The 21749-nt window shown below is 39.1% G+C and overlaps 1 pseudogene; it reads right to left on the bottom strand.

The window, feature by feature from the left end:
• Window positions 1-1057: 1057 nt before the first annotated feature.
• LOC149812444 (ferredoxin--nitrite reductase, chloroplastic-like) lies at window positions 1058-14642 on the bottom strand (annotated as a pseudogene).
• Between the last annotated feature and the right edge of the window lie 7107 nt (window positions 14643-21749).

Raw genomic sequence — 21749 nt, 5'->3', positions numbered from 1 at the left:
ACATGATTGGTTTCTCTCTCGTGTCATAAAAGCCAAAACTACATCTTGTAGTCTCCAAGACTGGGACAAGGATAGTTCAATAATTCAATGCCACTAATACTCCATATTTTGCAGTGGTTCTGACTTCTAAATTGGCAAAAAGGGAAAAGTTATGAAATTATTGATTGGATTATTGAACTGGCTTATCTTACAACAGAAAATAAATTAAACCATAATGACAAGACTTGACAATATGTGCTGTATAGCAAAATACTGAACTTTTTCAAACGTTGATGGAACAGTAACATGTACACATAATACAAACATGCACACTTGCCTTGCACATGCAGTGGTGTGCACCAAGGTTGCCAAACTAGGAAGCAAAAGCAGGAAATGATAAGGAAAGCGAAAGCGAGAAGCGAAGCATTTTAAAATTTATAGGAAGCGGGAAGCAAAGTATCAATTTAAAAGCAAAATATTAAAAAAAATGAAGCAATATGGTAATTGAATAGCAATCAAACAAGAAACAAATAAAAACTAAAATAAAATTGATGATTCTTATATTTCATGATTTTACAGTAAAAGAGTTAATTTTTTGTTAAAATCTAACAATGATGGTTACTAATTTAAAGAAAGTACATGGAAAGTAAGTGAAAGCATGAGAGAAAATACATGAAAAAAATGTAAGAAAAGCATATAGGAAGCATAGACCATGTGTGTGAGAAGCATAGAAGAAGCGTGGGGGAATCGAGATTCCCATGAAGTTTTGGAAGCGAGAAGTATCATGTTTCCAAAGCGAATTTCCGAGAAGCGAGCTTCCCACCTACCTAAGAAGCTTCAGATAACTCTGGTGTGCACACACTACATGCATTTTGATTCCTGAACAACATTAACCAACTTTATTTTACCACAAATTTTTCTTTTTGCCTCTTTTTGATATGTAATCTGATCAATACAACCAGTTGTTTATTGCAATCTGCTAAGCAAAATTCTCAATGAGCACTCTTGCGGTTGAGTCATGCAGAGTATAAGCTGTGCACGTAGTATGATGCATGGGTGTGACTCCAGTTCTCTTTGCTCATACTTTCCTCTCTTTTTCTGCTTCAACTTGTTTCTTACAGATTGCACCAAAGAGCTCGACCAAAATTTCCTCAACCAAGGGCACCAAGTCGCAGGGGACTTTCTTGATAACATCCACAAGGTGAGAGTCAGAGCCTATCCTACCTCACAAGTACACATTCACACCTTCACATACTTTTGCCATTTTCATCTCTTGTCATGCACCCCATGATGCCAATATCAGCCACCTGCACATGCCCGCAGTTGTTCGGGCACCCGTTCCAGTGCATCCGTACAGACCTCGTCACAGTTACCCGTTTCTCCAGCTCCTCTGTCACCTTCAATGCCTACCCTTTGGTCTCGATGATTGCTTGGCCACGGAATTGGCTTCCAATGCATGCTACCAGTGTACTTATTAGTGAACCGAGGAATGGAGATAGCCTCTCCTTTAAGAGCCTTTCTTGCAGCAGAGAATCAACTAGAGAGTCCTGAACATTAGGGAGTATGATGTTCTGCTCCACTGTGAGCCTGAGATTCCCTGTTCCATAGGTGTCTGAGCGAGATAGCTCAAGCATGTCGTCGGCCTGGAGGCAGCCCACTAGCACATGGAGACCAACAAAGTTAAGCCCTTTCTGCTTCTGGGGGTGAACACCCAGATACTCTCTTCTAACCCAATTCTTGTGTACCATATCTTCCTCTGCTACCCTCTGTAGCTCCCCTGCTGGCATTCTCTTTGCTACCTCTGCTCTAAATCCTACCACTCCCTAATTGAGCACATACCAGATTACTAGTTAACAACACCATAGAAATTGAAAAGAATAATACCAAAATGCATCACTACACTGAAAATTACTGGAATTAATTCTAAACTGTATATTATTTGGAAGTTTCCCTGAATTGCTATCGCATCCTGTGCCACAATTATTTTGATGAGCAAAAAAATTCCAATAACAAACTCAGTTGAAAATCTCTTTCATGAAGAAAAACACTGAACATCCAAACATAATACTGAGGCACTGAAAATTTCTCATAGTTTCATAAAGGCAACATTATCAACATCAAGAAGTGATATTTAGAGAAGCATTATATCAGTTATCTAATAAAAGAAAAAAATAATAATGCATTGCTTGCTTGATTATGATGCCTCACGTAACATTGATTGCATTGTTTTAACATTGAAAAAGTCCTAGCAAAACCACAGATAAAGAACCATTTTGTACTAAATTATGGTTAGCAAGGTCAGTAGAGGCTAGGCTTATGCGGTCACGTAATTGTAATTCTCAGAAGGATCAGTCTGATGTACAGTAATCTTCTACATGCTTGATTTTATAAGATTCAACTCTTGGATCATTCAATTTCGATACATAGGTATGTATTTATAAGGTTAAAAAATTGATAGTCTAAGATTTTCCTAAATATTTAAGGCTTAAAAAACATATTTTTTATCAAGAAAAACATGATCCACATGTTGTTCCTAGTAAATCAACCATAATGGTTGGATTTAAGTAAAACATGAAAAAAACCTTTCAAAATCCCGGTTAGCTTTGTAGAGTAATGAAGATAAACAAAAATATTTGCGGAAGCAATATAAGATCTAACAAAGGTACAATCAAATCACAACACAAGGGTTTACGTGGTTCGGTCAACACGACCTACATCCACGGGGCATGGAGAGAATAATCCACTATGATAAGAGTAGAGAGTACAACATCCAATAGCTTACCCAAAGCTAAAGAGAATAATAACAAATGAATCACATGAAGAGAGTGATACAAGATTATCTCCCAGGTGCACAACCCTAGTAAAAACTCACACAACAATCAACACCTCTCTCTGAGGATCAATGCGTGGTGATGAACTTTCTTCCCTCATCTTCTTCTCTCTACTCTCTCTCTCTCTCTCTTCTACTTTTTTTCTCTCTGGACACTGCCACTCTACTCACAACACTCTATTCTTGTACACATCCACTGCATCCCCTTTTATAGATGGCATAGAGTCTTCTACATGTGAGCCTTCTAGACTCATTTCAGAAACCGAAGGGGTTTTGGCCCTTCAACTTCTTTTGCATTAATGGGAAGTAGTGGGTGGCTATTCCACTTTTTCACATCATTAATGGAGGGATAGGGCTGACTCTTCAACTTCTCCTGAATTAATGGGAAGCAGTGAGTGGCTATTTCACTTCCCTACATCATTAATTGAGGGATAGGGTTGGACCCAATAATTTTTCCCTCCAACCCAAGGGGTACTCCAATACATATAATCAACTGGAGTCTATGTCGGCCAGTTGCCGACATGTATTTTGTTTCTCTATAGATAAGGCCTTTGTCAGCATATCTGCACCATTATCATTTGTAGAGATCTTTACAAGATGAAGCAAATCTTTCTCAAACACGTCTTAAATCCAATGGTACCTGATATCTATATGCTTTGATTTTGAGTGAAAACTCAGATTCTTAGCGAGATGAATGACACTCTGACTGTTGCAGTACACCAAGTACTTGTCTTGCTCAAAATTCAACTCCTTCAAGAATCTTTTCATCTACAACATCTCTTTGCAAGCTTCTGTAAGAGTAATGTACTATGTCTCAGTAGTAGACAAAGCAATACACCTTTGCAATTTTGACTGTCATGACACAGTTCCCCCTGCAAAAGTGAGTACAAAACTTGACATGGATTTTCTTGTATCAACATCTCTATCCATATCTGCATCTGTATAACCTGTCAAGACAGGTGGTCCACCCCCAAAGCTTAAACAAACTTTGAAGCTCCCTCTGAGATATCTAAAGATCCACTTTATTGTTGTCCAATGCTCTTTTCTTGGATTTGCAAGAAATCTGTAGTAACACCTACTGCATATGCGATGTCTGGTCTCGTACATACCATCGTGTACATCAAGCTTCCGACTGTTGAAGCATAAGAAACTTTCTTCATTTTCTCCTCCTCATCACTTGATGGACTCTGCTCTGAGTTAAGCTTAAAGTGACATGCAAAAAGAGAACCAAGTGGCTTTGCATTGTTTATACTAAACCTGTCCAACAGCTTCTCGATGTAATTCTCCTGTGATAACCATATCTTCTTGGTTTTTCTATCATGAGAGATCTGTATGCTGATCTTTTATATCCATTTTCAGCTATAAATGAATCAAATTTCTTATACCACTATCTTTGAGCTTGCTTCAGCCCATACAAGCTTTTTTTCAACCTCTAGACAAGATAATCTTTACCTTTGACTTTGAAGCCTTCTGTTTGCTCCATGTATATCTTCTTCAAATCACCATGGAGGAAAGCAGTCTTCACATCTAGCTGCTCAATCTCCAAGTGCAAGCTAACAACAATACCTAGAGCAACACGAATAGAAGACATTTTAACAATAGGAGAGAAAATCTCTTCAAAATCAATACTTTGCTTTTGACCAAAGCCTTTCACAACCAATCTAGCTTTGTACTTTGGTTGAGAACATTGTTCTTGAGTCTTCAACCTGAAAACTAATTTGTTCTTCAAAGCCTTTCTGCCTTCTGGTAGTTCCACCAAGTCATAAGTGTGGTTCTTCTACAATGCATCCATCTAATCATGCATAGCTATTAACCACTGCTCTTTCTGCTCATAGTCCTGTGCTTCCTGGTAACTCTCTAGTTCACCTGCATCAGTAAGCATTACATACTCATGTGGAGAATACTTTCTGGAAGGTTGTGACTCTCTGGAAGATCTTCTCAGTTGGGGTTCTAGAGGAGGTTGTTCTCTAACTTCTTCCTGTTCAACATGGCCTGCAGGTAAATCAACATTAGCCTCTGCATCATCTTCCTATGCTACTCTTCATTCAACTCATGCCACTGGAGGAGTAACTGGATCCAAGTGGATAGATTCATCTGCAGAAGTCTGAATTGACACCTCTTTCTTGATATCTTCAAGTGTCTGGTCTTCAAAGAATACCACGTCTTTGGATCTGAATACCTTCTGCTTCTCTGGATCCCATAGCCTGTAGTCAAATTCAGCATCACCATATCCCAAAAAAATACATTGCCTTGTCTTATCATCAAGCTTGGGCCTCTCATCCTTGAGGATATGTGCAAATGTTCTGCATCCAAATACCCTCAGGTGATTGTAGGACACATTCTTTCCTGACCACACCCTATCTGCAATATCATTTGCTAAGGCATGAGCAGGGGACAAGTTGATCACATCAACTGTTATCCTTAAAGCCTCACCCCAGAATTATGCAAACATACACCTGATTCTTTCTCCAATTGTACAGTTCATCCTTTTTGCAACTGCATTGTGCTGAGGGGTACCTGGAACTATCAACTCATGGCGAATTCTATGAATTTTACAATATTCATGAAATGGATCTGTGTACTAGCCACCATTATCTAACCTGATGCATTTTAGTTATTTTTCTATTTTCCTCTCAACCATAGCATGGAATTGCTTGAATACATCAAAAACCCGATTCTTGATTTTCAGAGAGTATGCCCAAACCTTTCTGGAGAAGTTATCTATAAAAGTAACAAAATAAAGTGCACCACTGAAAGTTTTTACATCAGTAAAATCATTAACAGTTTTTATTCTCAGATGATCACAAACATCAGTATAAACTCGCTCCAGAATAAGAGATTTTTTATGAAAAGCATTTCTAACAAAAGATATTCTATGTTGCTTACCAACTAAACAGTGAACACACGTGTTTAGATGTGTACCTTTTAACTCTATAAGTTGCTCCCCCTTAGTAAGAATCTGCAAGCCCTTCTCACTCATGTGACCTAATTGACTGTGCCACAAATCAATAGAAGAGTCATCAGTTGTATTCAATTGTCTCTTGCATACCTTTCCTTGCATCTTATAAAGAGTGTAACACCTCTTTCCTTTGGCCTGAACCAATGCTCCGCTGTTGAGTTTCTACTGTCCTTGGCTGAAAACACTGCTTCTGCCCTTTTCATCAAGCTTTCCTACTGAAAGCAAATTCAACCTTAAGTCTGGAACATGTCTGACATCTTTGGACACCAACATGTACCCAAGACTGGTCTGGAGATGAATATCTTCAATCCCTACAATTTTTGATGTTCATGTGTTTTCCATCCGGACAACACTAAAATTACCGATCCTGTATGCACTGAAATACTCTCTCTGTGGTGTGGCATGGTATGAGGCTCCTGTGTCTATGACCCAATCTGTATTCTAGCACACACAAATACATGGATCATTAGTAGTAGACAAAATCACAAGCTCACCTTCAATTGTGGTTGTGGTATCTTCTTTGGTTTCTGATGATTCTGTCTCTTTTTCCTTTTTCTGATTTTTCTTTAGCTCTTTGCACTGGTTCTGAAAGTGTCATTTCTTTCTACAATTGTAGCAAGTGATGTCCTTCCTTGACTTAGACTTGCTCCTATATCTGCGGTCATTTTTTTTGTCATTTGACCGACCCCTGCCTTTGGATAAACTCACCATCAATCCTTCACCAGAATCCTCATTTGGTGATGGTCATCTTCTAATTTCATTTGAAATGAGGGTACTTGTGACTTCTTCCATATCCAATGTTTCTTTTCTATAAATTATGGTTGTCATAAGATGCTAATAGGATGAGGACAATGAGGTTAGTGACAACAAAGCTTTATCCTCGTCTTCAAGTTTAACATCCAAACTAAACAGACAAGCAATAATCTTATTAAACACACTAAGATGGTAAAAAATGAGAGTATCTTCCTTCATACAAAAACTATAAAGTTGTTTCTTGAGGTGTAACTTGTTGAAAAAGTTTTTGGTCATATAGAGGCTCTCTAGCTGCAACCACAATCCCACTGCTGTCCTCTCTTCCATTACGTTACACATAATTTCATCTAATAGATACAACTCAATTACACCAGCGGCCCTCAAGTCAAGATCATTTCATTCATCATCGGTTATGGTTTCTGTCTTATTCGCCTTTCCGACAATGGCCTTGTATAGCCTTGGTTGTGGAAGTAGAGCTTTTACCTTTCTTTGCCATAAAGAGAAGTTTCCTTTGCCATCAAACCTCTCCACCTCAAACTTGGAGCTAACTAACTTAGAAGGCATGAGTTTCTACGAACCAGCTCTGATACCACTTGTAGAGTAATGAAGATAACAAAAAAAAATATTCACGAAAGCAATATAGGATCTAACAAAGACACAATCAAATCATAATACAAGGGTTTACGTAGTTCGATCAACACGACCTACATCCATGGGGCACATAGAGAATAATCTACTATAATAAGAGTATAGAGTACAATGTAAAGAGTACAACATCAAATACCTTGCCCAAAACTAAAAAGAATAACAACAAAGGAATCACAGGAAGAGAGGGATATAAGATTATCTCATAGGTGCACAAACCGAGTCAAAACCCACACCACAACCAACACCTCTCTCTGAGGATCAATGCGTGGTGACAAACCTTCTTCCCTCCTTTTCTTCTCTCTATTCTCTCTCTCTTTTACTTCTCTTCTTTCTGCACACTGCCACTCTACTCACATCAATCTACTCTTGTACACAACCACTGCACCCCCTTTTATAGATGACATAGAGCCTTCTAGATGTGAGCCTTCTAGACTCATTCCAGAAACCGAAGGGGTTTTGACCCTTCAACTTTTTCTACATTAATGGGAAGCAGTGGATAGCTATTCCATTTTCCCACATCATTAATGGAGGGATAGGGCTGACCCTTCAACTTCTTCTGAGTTAATGGGAAGCAGTGGGTGGCTATTCCACTTCTCCACATCATTAATGGAGGGATAGGGCTGAACCCAACAAGCTTAGCAGTTAGTTGGAAAAGTGGTTATCATCTACCACCTCTCTCACTCTCTCTCTCGAAGAGGAACATCCAAAATCTACAACCAATGACGATCAGACAATTTCCATTCTCCAATGCTTGAGCATCTCATCGATCAAACCTCATATATTCATTCTTTATAATTTATTTAGTAAGAAATATGCTTTAGACTAAGACTTTACGACAAACAAGACCACTCACAATGCATTTAAAACTTTACAATACAAAGTATTATAGGCAGTTGTCTTTTAGTGCTTTCAAAAACACATCTAAACATTAAAAAATCATAATCCAAAACATGTCACTCACTAAATGAATGATAAAAATCCAATGTGAAAAGTTCGATCGAAGAAAACTTGATCATTAGAGAAGGAACACTATCAATGATAATCGGTTGTAGATTTTGTACCTTCCTTTGGTTGGATGGTCCCCTTTCCCTACACACACTTGCAGGTATGTTGCAAATAGATCAATTTTTTTGCCAGTTCCCCTTGCTGCGCAGATCTCTGCATGCCTCAAGCACAACTTTGCACACTGGGATCACATCGTCTCCGACAACCCAAGCATCCAACGACATCGCCTTTGCACAATGCTTCGGGCCAAAGAATCCTCCCACGAGTAGATTGAATCCGAAGCGCCCATTCTTGGTCACAAAGATGAAGGCGAGGACGTTGATGTGAGGGTGCTCATACAGATCATGCGAGCCCACTACATAGACGTTCCACATTTCCTTGGCTTGCAATTGCATCACCTCTCAGTCAGTCAGTCCAAAGGCGGAGCTGGGGGGGGGGTGCAGGACTGAGCTGCCTCCCAGCCCAGTTAAAAAAAAAATTTAAAAGCCTAGTCCTAGCCCAGCCATATTCTAGCTTTGGGCTGGCACACGTGTGGGTCTGTACTTCCGTGCGGGTCGATGCCCATACTATGATCGGGGGAATCAGTGCCACCGTGTGTTGGTGTGTGTGTGAGGGTTCAAATTTGAGCCGTGTGTGGATGTGTGTAAGGGGTTGGGAGAACTCGGATTTGCATTTTTCTCTCTTAATTTTTTTTGTTCTTTTATCGGGGTGTCAATGGGTCGGGTTTGATTTGTACACAGGTGGAACCAGACCTGACTCTGATTTTGGGGTATGGTACCGACTTCGAACTTGGGTCTAATCAGATTCACCATAAGAGAAACCATACCTAAACATGATAAGAACTACATAAACCAAACTTGATAAAATATTATTTTTATCATTTTTATATTGAAAAATTGCAAGCCTTAATCGAAACTCGTGTCAACACTGGATTTGGTATAAAAAATCACAAACTATACCTGAATCCATGTACTAATCATACTTTTGGGTCCGGATCTGAGTCTTAATAGAATCTTCTTATTTATCACCATACTTGAACTCTATAGGGTTTGGTAAGGGTTGGGTCTGGGTAAACCCAACCCATTGATTTCCCTATCGAGTAGGGGTAAGATTCAGATTGGATCATGCTAGACCAGATCTACATCCAAAACATGAACAATAGATAGAGAGTCATTCCAGCAGGTAATATTGCAATACAAGCAGCTTCTGTTTGATTTCTGAAAAAAATGAATTATTTTTTTTAAATGTTTTGAATCCTGAAGTGTCGAACCATATTTTTTTTCAAATTATTACATGGCATTGTCCTAATAGTGTAAAACTCTATGGCCTTACTCCTCGTCGCCTTGCTTAAGCTTGCACAAAGAGGTGACACCCATGAGATCTGCCTATTAGCCTAGGCCTCATCCCATCGCACCAAACTCCTTATGGTTGGCCTAACCATAAGCAATAGGTTTAGAGATAAAATCTTATTGCTTTCAACTATGAAACCATGTCATTTTTTATGCAGACCTATTATTTTCAGGTGTATTTTTTTTCTATAAATAAGCTAGTTCAAGCATGGTTTATTTAGCACATGTTGGTTATAAACTCCAACTTGAATCGACTCACCACAAAAATGAGCCAATCTTGAACACTTTAAGCTTAGCTAGTTTGGCTAGTTTACCGGCCCTAGTTGAGCTCACTTGGTATATATTGTCATTAGATAATGTTTAAGAACTTTCGGTAGAGGTTGAGAAAGACTGCAGCAGATAGTTTGATTTGTCCATATGAAATAGATTTTTATTAATAATTGTAGCAATTTTTTATTTTATCTCAAAAAAAAGAATTTTGGGGGGCGCTGCCCCCCCCAACCCCCGACTATCACACCAAAATTGTTTTTTTGCTACAGCCCTGTTTGCCGCGCCCCCCCCCCCCCCCCTCACATGAATCCTAGCTACACCCCTGAGTCAGTCTATAGTAGAGATGATGCGTGCATGCATGGTGTTCTTGTAATTTCATAAAGAAAGTTGCCTAAAATAGGAAGCCCCACAAGCCTGGTTTCTCCTGTGGTAGATCTGGTCAGACCCACCCACAAGAGCTCTGCAAGGTTGAAAGTACGGGCGACTTGTGAATGTCACAAGTTCGAAACCCATGGTTGGCGTCCCTTACTGCAAGGTTGAAAGCTGAGCTCATTCTCCAGTGGGGCAGGGGACATCTTAAGGGTTTTCTCAACCGGAGTCCAGCCAGTGTGCGGTCGATGATTGGTTTTGTTTTTCTCTTGGATATTAAAAAAAACAAAACCAGTTGGACTCGGGTCCTCCAAATCTGGTACCAGTACTTCTTAGTCCAATCTGAGTTAGGATCAACCCAATTCTACCAGAGGGCCAACCTGATGTTATCGGTATCAGTGCTGCAGATACGCATCGTATCGACAGAAAATCGATAGGCTTCACCCTTAAATCAGCTATTTTTTTAAAAAATGTAAAAAAATACTAAAAAATAAAATTTTAATATTATTTTAATGGTTTTAACACGTGTCACGTTATGGTTTACGCTTAATAATTTTTTATTATTATTGTTTGGCAATTCACTTGAGTATCGGTATTGGCCGGTGGCCAAACGATTGAGGGACGATACCGATTCTGACAACATTGGGCCAACCTGTTAAGACCCCAATGATTAACAACATAACCTGATACGCCCTATACAACTATATATGGGTACACCTAGGTCTCTCAATGGGTTGGATCAGAGGTGCCGGATCAAGGTTAACCCAAATCCACTACATAGTAGCCAGGTATGGGTTTGTATTCGGGTAACTATCGGGTTCAACGTAAAATAGCCATCACCTCAATCCAAATTTTGTGCACTAGATCCGAATCCGATGATATAGGGTTGATCAGGACCCAAAATATATATTGCAATGTTAATTCGTAAAATAAGACCGACAACAAAGTTTTCACAAGTAAAAACTGCAAACGCAACTAGATCCAAATCAGGACATATATTCGATTCAAATATTGATCCAAATTTGACGAGAATCTAAAAATAATACATGTTAATTTCGGATCTTGATTTCAAGAGAGGGTGTCCAAAAATAAAAATGTTGGATTCGGATCAAAGGTCTGACCAAGCTGATTCAATTGCAACCCTGTGGCATAGCCGAACAACCATAGGTCATTTTTTTATATAGTCCGTTATCCAATCCAACTAAGGAAACATGAAACAAGTCACGATTAACGATTAAGCCAGAAGACGGGATTCCGGATCCGGACCTTAGATCCAACCCGTTCACAATAGAACAAACCATGAAGAGAAGCAAGGTTAGATTGGACTTACTATGGAAGGGTTCCCTCGGCCGTTAGCGTTATGAATTGAGAGAGCAGGTTGGTGTAGGCCCGTGTGTCAACTATCTCATACGGATCGATGCCCGCTATCGGTTTCCAACCGGGGCTCCGGACATTATCCATACCGCTAGATCTGCAGGCTGTTCAGGCTGATCTCCTCCAGACCCACCAGGATGGCCGGAGCGTCACGACCCGGACCTGACAGTTCTGCCGGGTCATGACGTCGGCACAACCCTCGGGTCCATACCCGGCCACCACACCGGCCAGGTAACGCGTCTGCACACTAGGCGTGACGCCATTTGGCAGGTTCAACCTCATTATGAACCGACCATCTGCACAACCAAACACATTCAATTGGTTCCGAGTCTCCGACTCGACCCCACACAAAATGATCCAAATTGATGGCCTTCATGGCTCTGAGGGCCCGACCTCAATGGGCCCGATAAACATGTTGCAGTTGGACTGTCAATGAGACAAGTATCTGAACCACCAGGTGCTGGGTGTCAACGTATCGGACCTAGTTTGGATCCAGGTGAGTCTGAACCAGGATCTTCATGACTTTGAGGTGTGGGTACCATGTCCGGATTGCATCTGATCAGGTCTACCATAAGAAAAAACATACCCAGGTCCTATAAGGACCAGACCCGGTCTATACCTGGTTAAATAATATTTTGAATCTTTTTTATATTGAAAACTTAGGGGTCTTAATTGGAACTCAGGTCGGACCCAGGTCTGTTATGAAATTTCACAAACCATACCCAGCTCCACATATACTAATTGAATCATTTGGATCTGACACGGCTTTTAATTGGACCTCCTCATTTATCACCAAACCCTGACCCTAATCATTCACACATGAACCCGGTAAAATAACCAGTCGGGGTTGGGTTATGTTGGGTCGAGAAAATGAAAGCATAAACCTGACCCAGATAAAATTAAAATGATTCAAAAAATACTTTTTTCACCTAAAAATTTATACAAAATATCTGGGTCAGGCTCAACTGGGATGTATATCCAACAAAAATCATAGCTCAGACAAAGACTCAAAGCCAACTCACATATTACTCAGGTCGGGTTTGGGTCAAACCGAACACCACTATGTCCATGCCCCGATATTAGGATTCAGGTCCGACTCTAGCCATTATACTTTAACAAGTATTTGTATTCAGATGTTTAATCGAATCTAAAATCAAATATGAACCGAACCGTAACTGGTTGGCCGTGTATCCAAACAAGCCCAACCCATTGAGAAATTCAATATTACAACTCATGAAGATCAAAAAAATGTTGAACCCATGAACTGAACAAGAGCAAAAGCCAAAACAAATAAAAGAAAACAAAAGAGAAAAAACACATCAGACAGACAAAATGGGCTCACGCAGGAGCCACTGGCCTAGAGGGTGGCAAAAGAGGGAGAGTGTCAGCAAGAGGGAGCGAGAGATCACTAAGATGCATACTCAGGATCACATAAACATCCAACAAGATTTTATACACCAGATTATGAATGTTAACCAGAATTTGATGGAAATGAGCATCGTTGCGCACCATCCAAACAAACCACCAAGAGGTAAGCAACCACGTCTGTCAGATCAACCTTCACCTCATGCTACACCTAATACAAACCGGGACCAAGATCAAATCGAGCACAAATGACTCATATTTAACAATGCCTCCAGGTCATGTTAAAGAGTTCCACAAATATTGGGCAAGACTATAACAAGTGAAACGTAGATTCTTCCGCAGCTTGACAAAGAACGCACCAACTCGGGAGCTGAAGGCCCTACTTCTTTAAATTACTATGGGTCTGAATCTTATCGTGCAAGATTAACCAAGCCAGTACCCGAGAACGGGGAGAAGGGACCTTCTCCCAAAGCACACTCTCGGGCAACCAATCGACCCTTGGGGGAGCAACAATCTATAGACTTTGGAAGTGAAAAACTTTTCGCTTAACGCCAACGCCCAATGCAACCACTGAAAAAAATTTTTGGAGTCCTCGGAATGGTCTCTGAAGAAGGCTAAAGCCCTCAACCATGATTTACGCAAGTGCGAGAACGTCAATCCGCTGGTTCCCAGGCGAACCGAGATAAGAGAAGGAGCCCCATATTTAGTAAGAAGCAAACAAGCACAAGGGTTATTCGGTTGGTGGGCCAACCAACATTTCTTGACGACAAAAACAATGTTTCGCAGTCTGGGCGCAAGAACGTCTAAGTCAGCCATACACCAAGGTAAGACCACCGAACACCAACCAATCAAGTGACGCTTAACCTTGAGTTGACACTCAGACCATAGAAAACCTATCAACTGCTTATCCACTCCCACAAGCATCACAAACATATATATGAAAAATTCTGGAATAGTGAAAAGAACATGTCTGACTAAAGTCAGATGACCAGCAATGGATAGATAAGACGATTGTCACGATAGTAATTTACGCTTCACTTTTTGAAGCGTCGGAGCCCATGCAGTAGAAAAGAAGTGCTTCACTTGTAACGGCAATCTTAGGTACATTATAGGCAACTAAAAAATAATGCAATTAAAAATCCTCCTTCCAAATGCAAACATATTGGATTGAACATTAAACATAGTAAGAGAGCATTTGTTCTCATTCAGAGAAAGTCTGAATAGAGAAAGAAAGAATTGAAGGATAAACTTGAACCTAAGCATTTGTTGAACATTTGCACGATAAAAAATAATCATATCATCAGCATAAGTAAAAATATGACCAAAAAAGTCCGAAACTTGCAAATAATCAATGAATCGCGATGCCACGACCTGCTTAAGCAAGACCACAAGACCCTCAGCAATCGGATTGAATAACAAAGGTGAGCCACTTGTGCCTCACGTCGATGTCATCCTTGTTGAGCTTCGACCCATCGACGTCCTCCATCATCATCCCAACGAGCTCATCGATCCCTCGCTCAAACAACAGCTTTATCGTGTCCTTCTCCACCTTCACCTGCAACAACACCACCTCATAACCATCATTATAACAAATAAACCTTTTTTCCCTTCTTCAAACCGTGCACTTCAGTACCTTCTCTTAGGGATTGATTATGTCTCTGAACTTCTTCTTGAGCACCCAATATCCATCCCTCTCCTCCACCCTCGGCTCCAACTTTGTTTCCGCCCCCACACTCTTCATCGTCGGAATCTGTACGGCGTGTGGTCAAAACATCGCTTGGGAAGGCTGCAAGTGGCTTATCGATAGCATTTTTTTGGCCGAAACCCGGTGACTGATTGTCTTTCACGTAGATGGGCGATTGATGGGTGGTTGGTATTTGTACGGGACAATAAAAAGAACTAAAATGGGCCCTTGGGCGGAGCGAGATGGTAGTGGACCTGGCCCACCCCCACCCCGCCTCACCGTGTTTGGACCAGAGATGGTGGACATCAAACATGGATAGTGGTGGGGATGGAGGTTAAAATCAAAACCCGTGCAGGGATGAAGGCGGAGATGAACTTGCGCTTTCTCCTGCCCCATTCCTGTTTCGATCCCTGCCTTGCCCGCTCTGCCTTGTCCCTAATCCTTCTTTAATGTTTATTAGAAACGGGGCCTTGAACCATATCACACATGATGAAGATCGGGATGGAGGTTAAAATCAAAGCTCATGAGAAGAAATATGGGATGGAGGGCAGAATTTTAAGACAAGGTGCGGGTGGAGACCTTGTCCTCCGCACCATCATTTATTTACTTATTTACTTTTAAAAAAATTAAGCTTTCTAAAAGCTCCCTAGTTGAGGCTTCGCAAAAATAATAGAAGTGTCATTTTGTCCCACTGGTTTGTGCAAGTTGATTTGGGTCTGGATCTAAGGTGAAGTCAGAATTGTTGGTTATATGTAAGGCTCCAGTGCTATTTGCCTTGGCTGAATCAGAAGTAGACTTGAGATGCTGGGAAAATGGTTTTGAATTTGGATTTAGATTTAGATGATGAAAAGCTCATAGTGTGTAAATGGATACTATGTTTGTTGGATCAGATTTCAGATCATGCAGTTTCACAATCAACATCATGACATAAAGCAGGAAATAAAGCCAGCCTTTGGTCGGACAATTGACTCATTCTTTGTATCGCTCAGGATGCAAACTTACCCATCAAAAGCTGCCACGTAGGTGATACAGTTCCTGTGTCAAGGTGCACCAGTGGCTTGGTCTTTCGTCCTCCCACAGCCTGGAACATCGTAGTCCGTAGTAGCAGGGGGTGTCAACTGGTCGGGTTTGGTTCGAACCCAGGTGAAACCCAACTCAGACCTGATTTGAGATAATGGTATCAGGTTCAAACTTGGGTTCAATCAGACCCATCATAAGAGGAACAATACCCGGATCCTATAAGGATTATTTTACTAAGATCATATTTAATAAAATAATATATATATTTTTTATCATTTTTACATTGAAAATTTGTGGATCTTAGTCAAAACTCGGGGCGGACCCTGGTCTGTATGAAATTTCACAAACCACACCTAGCTCCATATATTAATGGGACCCTCGGTTTGACTCAGATTCTAATCAGACCTTATTTATCACCAAACCCTGACCCTATAGGATTTGCTACAGGTCAGATCTGGTTCAAACCTGACCCATCAACCCTTACGTGGAAGGGGTACACGTGGGTAGGGGTGTCAACCGATCGGGTATAACCCATTTTTTATCTGTACCAAATCCCGTAAGGTCAGGATTTGATTACAAAAAAAGGGGTCCCATTAACTATCCAGGTCAGACCCATAAGGTTCAATTATTAAATGGGCCAGGTATGGTTCATGAAATTTTATACCAAACCGGTCTGACCCAGGTTCTGATTAAGATCAATAAATTTTCAATGTAGAATGCTTAAGGGTGCATTTGATGCCAGAAGTTCCCCTGCCCAAGGGAAAAAGTTGCCCCCACCCCCCGGCGCGAAGGGCGGGGGAATTAAGTATCATTTTGCCGGGTATGGATTGGGTCTGGTCTATGTAATTCTTATCAAATTTGGGTACAGTTTTTCTTATAAAAAATCCAGTTGAACTTGAATCCAGACCCAATACCTACACCACTTAGTCGGATCTGGGTCTAGACCCACCCATTTTAGCAGGGATCCCACCTGTAGACACCCCTACAGGTGGATCGGATCTTTTATCCAATTTGACCCAGCCAAACGTAGTGATTGTAAAATAAATAAGGTCCATTTTACAAGCAGATCAGATTTGGAAAAAATAATATTGGGGCCATTTGGTGTTTTACACCCAAAACCAGAAATTCTGTGTTTTACACACAAAATAACTGTCTGCATGGTCATCCGAGTACTTTGTAAAGTACGCGGCCCCCGATCACCTAACCATGCCTCCGTCCAATGAGACTGAAGCGATTCAGTATGTAGCCGAGCCCACTGACCAATACCATCGCTGATAAACAGCTTAGCACAAGCAAGGGAGTTTTCATCAGAGTATGCAATTCCAGGCAAGTTTTAAGCAATTGGAAATTGCAAGGTTTTGAAGTGAGGAATGACATCCATGGGAACCCATTACAAGTTCATGTAACAGCAGATAAATGGTGTGATTCAACTAATGGAAAAGTATTGAACAGGAGAAACTGCTGAATCAGTGCATCCACAACAACAATAATGTTTTCCCATTTGTGTCTACATGGAAGCATATACATACATAACAAGGCAAGACTTGTTGAGACCAGGCACGCACATAAATTCTAAATTGGCTGCGTAATTCTATCAAACAGAAAAGTCGGAAGAGGTTGGTTATTGCAACTACCCATGAAGGGTAACCACTGGTAGTGGTAACCACTACAAGAAAAATGCTGATTACCAATGGACGCTATCCGTTGCTAATCCATCGCTAATGTGTTTAGCGACGAATTTGCGACAGAAAGCATCCGTCGTATAATCCTGATCGCTAAAATGCGATAGAATTTATTTATCATCAATTCATCGCTAATTAGCGACAGATCATATCCGTTGCTAATATGTCGCTAAATAAAGACTGATTTGGTTTTGCGAAGGAATGCATTTCGTCGCTAAAATTTAACGATGAATACGTATCCGTCGTTAATGTTCATCGCCAATTTAGCGAGGGATTAGCGACAGATTAAATTCCGTCGCAAAACATAATTTAAATTAGTGACAGATATTAATATCCATCGCTAATCCGTCGCAAATTTTAAAAAAAAATTAAAAAATTGAAATATGAATATCGAGAAAAAATTCTCGTTATACAATTTATATAACCTGTGTATAAAAAATAAAGTACACATAAAAAATACATATACAAAGCAGGTGAAACAAATTTAATACAAGTTATAAGTTAAACAAATTTAACAACCCAGTACAGTCATTGCCAAGTTGTAATTAGTTACAAGTGAACATATACAAAGAGTTTCATTTGAAACAACAATTAATCTTAGAGACACAAAATAAACACATGAATCTAATCCTCGCCAAGATTCAGGGCATCATCATTTTCATTATCTCGACCTGTCCCTCCATCCATGCCTTCATCAGCTCCTCTACGGTGATCATCTCCAACATCCTACAAGAGAATCAAAATGTTAGTATTGATAAACAAAATATAATAAAATAAATTATATGCAATGCACCTAATCTAATGCAATCAAAGTAAATGGCTGAATGACACATAGACTAGCAATAAAGTGAAGGATAATAATAGAATTCAGTTATATGTTCTAAGACTGACAAAAAAAATTTATAGTGATTCAATCATGCAGATATGTGTTATAAGGTTATCAAAAAAATATCACAGTGATTCACGCATGCATATAATGTTTATAAGGCTGTCAAATAAATGTGTTATGTATCACAATCATGCATATATGTGTTATAAGGCAGTCAAAAAACTTTCATAGTGATGAAATCATGCTTATATATGTTCTAAGATTGTAAAAAAAAATTCATAGTGATTCAATTATGCATATATGTGTTCTAAGGCAGTAAAAAAAATTCATACTGATTCAATCATGCATATATGTGTTCTAAGGCAGTAAAACAATTCCATAGTAATGAAATCATGCTTATATGTGTTCTAAGGTTGTCAAAAAACTTTCGTAGTGATTCAATCATGCATATATGTGTTCTAAGGTTGTCAAAAAACTTTCATATTGATTCATTCATGTATATATGTGTTATAAGGCAGTAAAAAAACTTTCATATATGCTAATATGATGCTCATATGTGTTCTAAGGTTGTCAAAAAACTTTCATAGTGATTCAATCATGCTCATATGTGTTCTAAGGCAGTAAAAAAACTTTTATAGTTATTCAATCATGCATATATGTATTTTAAGGTTGTCAAAAGACTTTCATATTGATTCAATCATGCATATATGTGTTATAAGGCAGTCAAAAACTTTCATATATGCTAATATCATGCTCATATGTGTTTTAAAGTTGTCATAGTGATAAAAGAATGCTTGCATGTGTTCAAACTACAAAAATAAGAGCATATGAGAAAGTGATGTGGTATGTATTACAAGATGTATTTCACTAGCTCGAGTATGCTTCATCATCACTTGTTTGACTTTCATATTCTTCTTCTTCTTCCTCCTCCTCTTCATCCTCTTCGTATTCTTCTTCATTGAGCGCCCATCCACTTAGTATATCATTTGGATCACATTCTTTCATACGTGTGTCATCGGACAATGAAGATGTGACATGCTGACCATGTGTGGCATCGTGAACATAAGAGAAATCATACATATCATCTGATTGATAGTAATCACCCTCTTCAACAATCTTGTCTTCCTGTAACTGATCATACTCGGGGTATAATTTAGATTTCACCTTACAAACCGCCCACCATTCATTTGTATTTGACTTTTTTTGTATTCGAATATGAAATATAGTAAACTTGTTAAGCTTGCGATGCTAATATGATTGGTTCATATGTTTCAAACATTGATTTATGATTCACCTTCATAATGCCGGAGGCTTTGTCGACTCTTGTTGTTGTGGGATCAAACCAATGACACTTGAATAAAGTTATCCTGTTATTTAAGCCTAAGTAAGTCAACTTTATTATTTCTTCTATTACACCGTAGTAGTCAAGTTCATTTTCACTGTAACTGCTACCCTTGACACACACGCCACTATTTATCATTGACTTGTTTACACCGTAGTCTTTTGTATGGAATCGATAACCATTTACGATGTATTCGTTATAACATTGTACAACTTTGGTCGGACCATTTTGTAAATCACATATTCCTTGGTTATTAACATCACCATGGCAGACCTACATGCATAAACAATGACTATAAATATGACCAATTAAGTAACATATTGTTGTTTACACGAAAAGAATGCATGTCATCGTCCTTACCAACTCTTTCAACCATCCCACAAACTTATTTTCACTTTCTTTTTGTAATTTTAAATCAGTGAGATGAGAAAGTTCTCTTCGCAACTTCAGATCAAATCGTCTGCACTTAACAAATAATTATATTACCGAACCATATACGTAGAGAACTTAGTGTAACATATTATGTATACTTACTCAATGTAGGGGTTGATCTCTGAGTAGTTAAAAAGGATATAGATTTGTGTTGCGTCTTTCTCCCGATCTTTCAAGAGTCTTGACCAGCAATTGTCAAAGACATTCCCAAGTGGTTTAAATATTGATAGTTTGTCAGCCATAATAACTTGTTCTTCATCATCATTACAAGGTGAGCAAGTGTAATGTGTTGGAATGTGAGGCTCAAAGTATAAAGATGAGAAATTTGAAATCTCGTGTAAAGTGTATATCTCACAAATTGAACCTTCCACTCTTGCTTTATTCTAAACCTTTTTTTTTTAGGTCAAACATGCATCTATCAATAATATACATATCATAATACAATAAATTTCTAATAACATTAGAGAGAAAAATATATATAAAAAAAATTACCTTTCAAATGGGTACATCCACCGATATTGCACAGGACCACCAACCCTAAGTTCATATGGCAAGTGTATGATCACATGTTCTATAACGTCAAAAAATGCTGGAGAAAATATCTTCTCTAGCTGACAAATAGCAGTGATGACATAATCCTCTAGATTTATTACCTCAGTTACTACAACTTTCGATGCAGACAATGTTATAAAAAATTAACTCAACTCGAATATTACCTCCCATATAGGTTTGTCTAACATATCATGGAATGCTAGAGGAATCAACCGTTGCATGATAACATGACAATCATGGCTCTTTAATCCATATAATTATCCATCATCTATCTTCATAGCCTAAACAATGTTAGAAACATATCCATCTGGAAATCTCAACTGTCTTAACCACTGGCATACCTACTTTACTTGATCTGATCCAAGCACGTACCTTGCCTTTGGTTTCAGTACTTTGCCATTATACTCTTTGAGTTCCAATTCTAGTTTTTTACATATTACTTTTAAATTCATACGGGCTTTCGGATTATCCATCGTTTTTCTTTTGACATTCATTACCGTATTTAACACATTATCAAACATATTTTTCTTCACATACATCACATCCAAATTATGTTGTATCAATAAGTTCAGCCAATATGGTAGTTTCCAAAATATAAATTTCTTTGTTCAATTGTGATCCTTCCCAAATCCAAAGAAAGGCATCGCACTACAGGCATCTGTCAGTCCATATGGAAAGTATCACAATCGTCTTAAAATCTCTATGTCAGACAACCGTGTAGGTGGACCTTCTATTTCAGTTGTGCCTGCTTTGAACACATTCCTTTATCATCGAAACAAATGGTCGCTGGGTAGAAATCAACGATGACAATCAAACCAACATGGCTTCCTTCCATGCGTCAATCTAAAAGATTTTGTATCCTCCATACAGTACGGACATACCAACCTCTCATGTGTGCTCAAACCAGATAACATATCATATGCAGGGAAGTTACTAATTGTTCATAGAACAACCTTCATTTTAAAGTTTTGTTTTTTGTGTGCATCGTACGTAAGAACACCGTCATCCAACAGTATTTTCAGTTCATCAATCAATGACCTTAAATATACATCAAGATTTTGGCCTGGAGACGTCGAGTCAGGGATCAATAAAGAAAGAAAAAGATTTTGATGCTTCATACACAAGCTTGGAGGAAGGTTGTATGGGGTGACAAATACTGGCCAACACGAGTATGGGGTTGATCTACCCCCAAATAGATTAAATCTATCTGTATATAAACCGAGCCTAACATTTCTCACTTCTATTGCAAAGGTTTAATGAGTACGATCAAAGTGCTTCCAAGCTTCTGCGTCAACATGATGTGTGAT

Source organism: Nuphar pumila, chromosome 17 (assembly GCF_984573655.1).
Source record: "Nuphar pumila chromosome 17, dmNupPumi1.hap1.1, whole genome shotgun sequence".
In the NCBI taxonomy this organism is placed as follows: Eukaryota; Viridiplantae; Streptophyta; class Magnoliopsida; order Nymphaeales; family Nymphaeaceae; genus Nuphar; species Nuphar pumila.
This window is presented reverse-complemented; position numbering and strand designations above follow the sequence as displayed.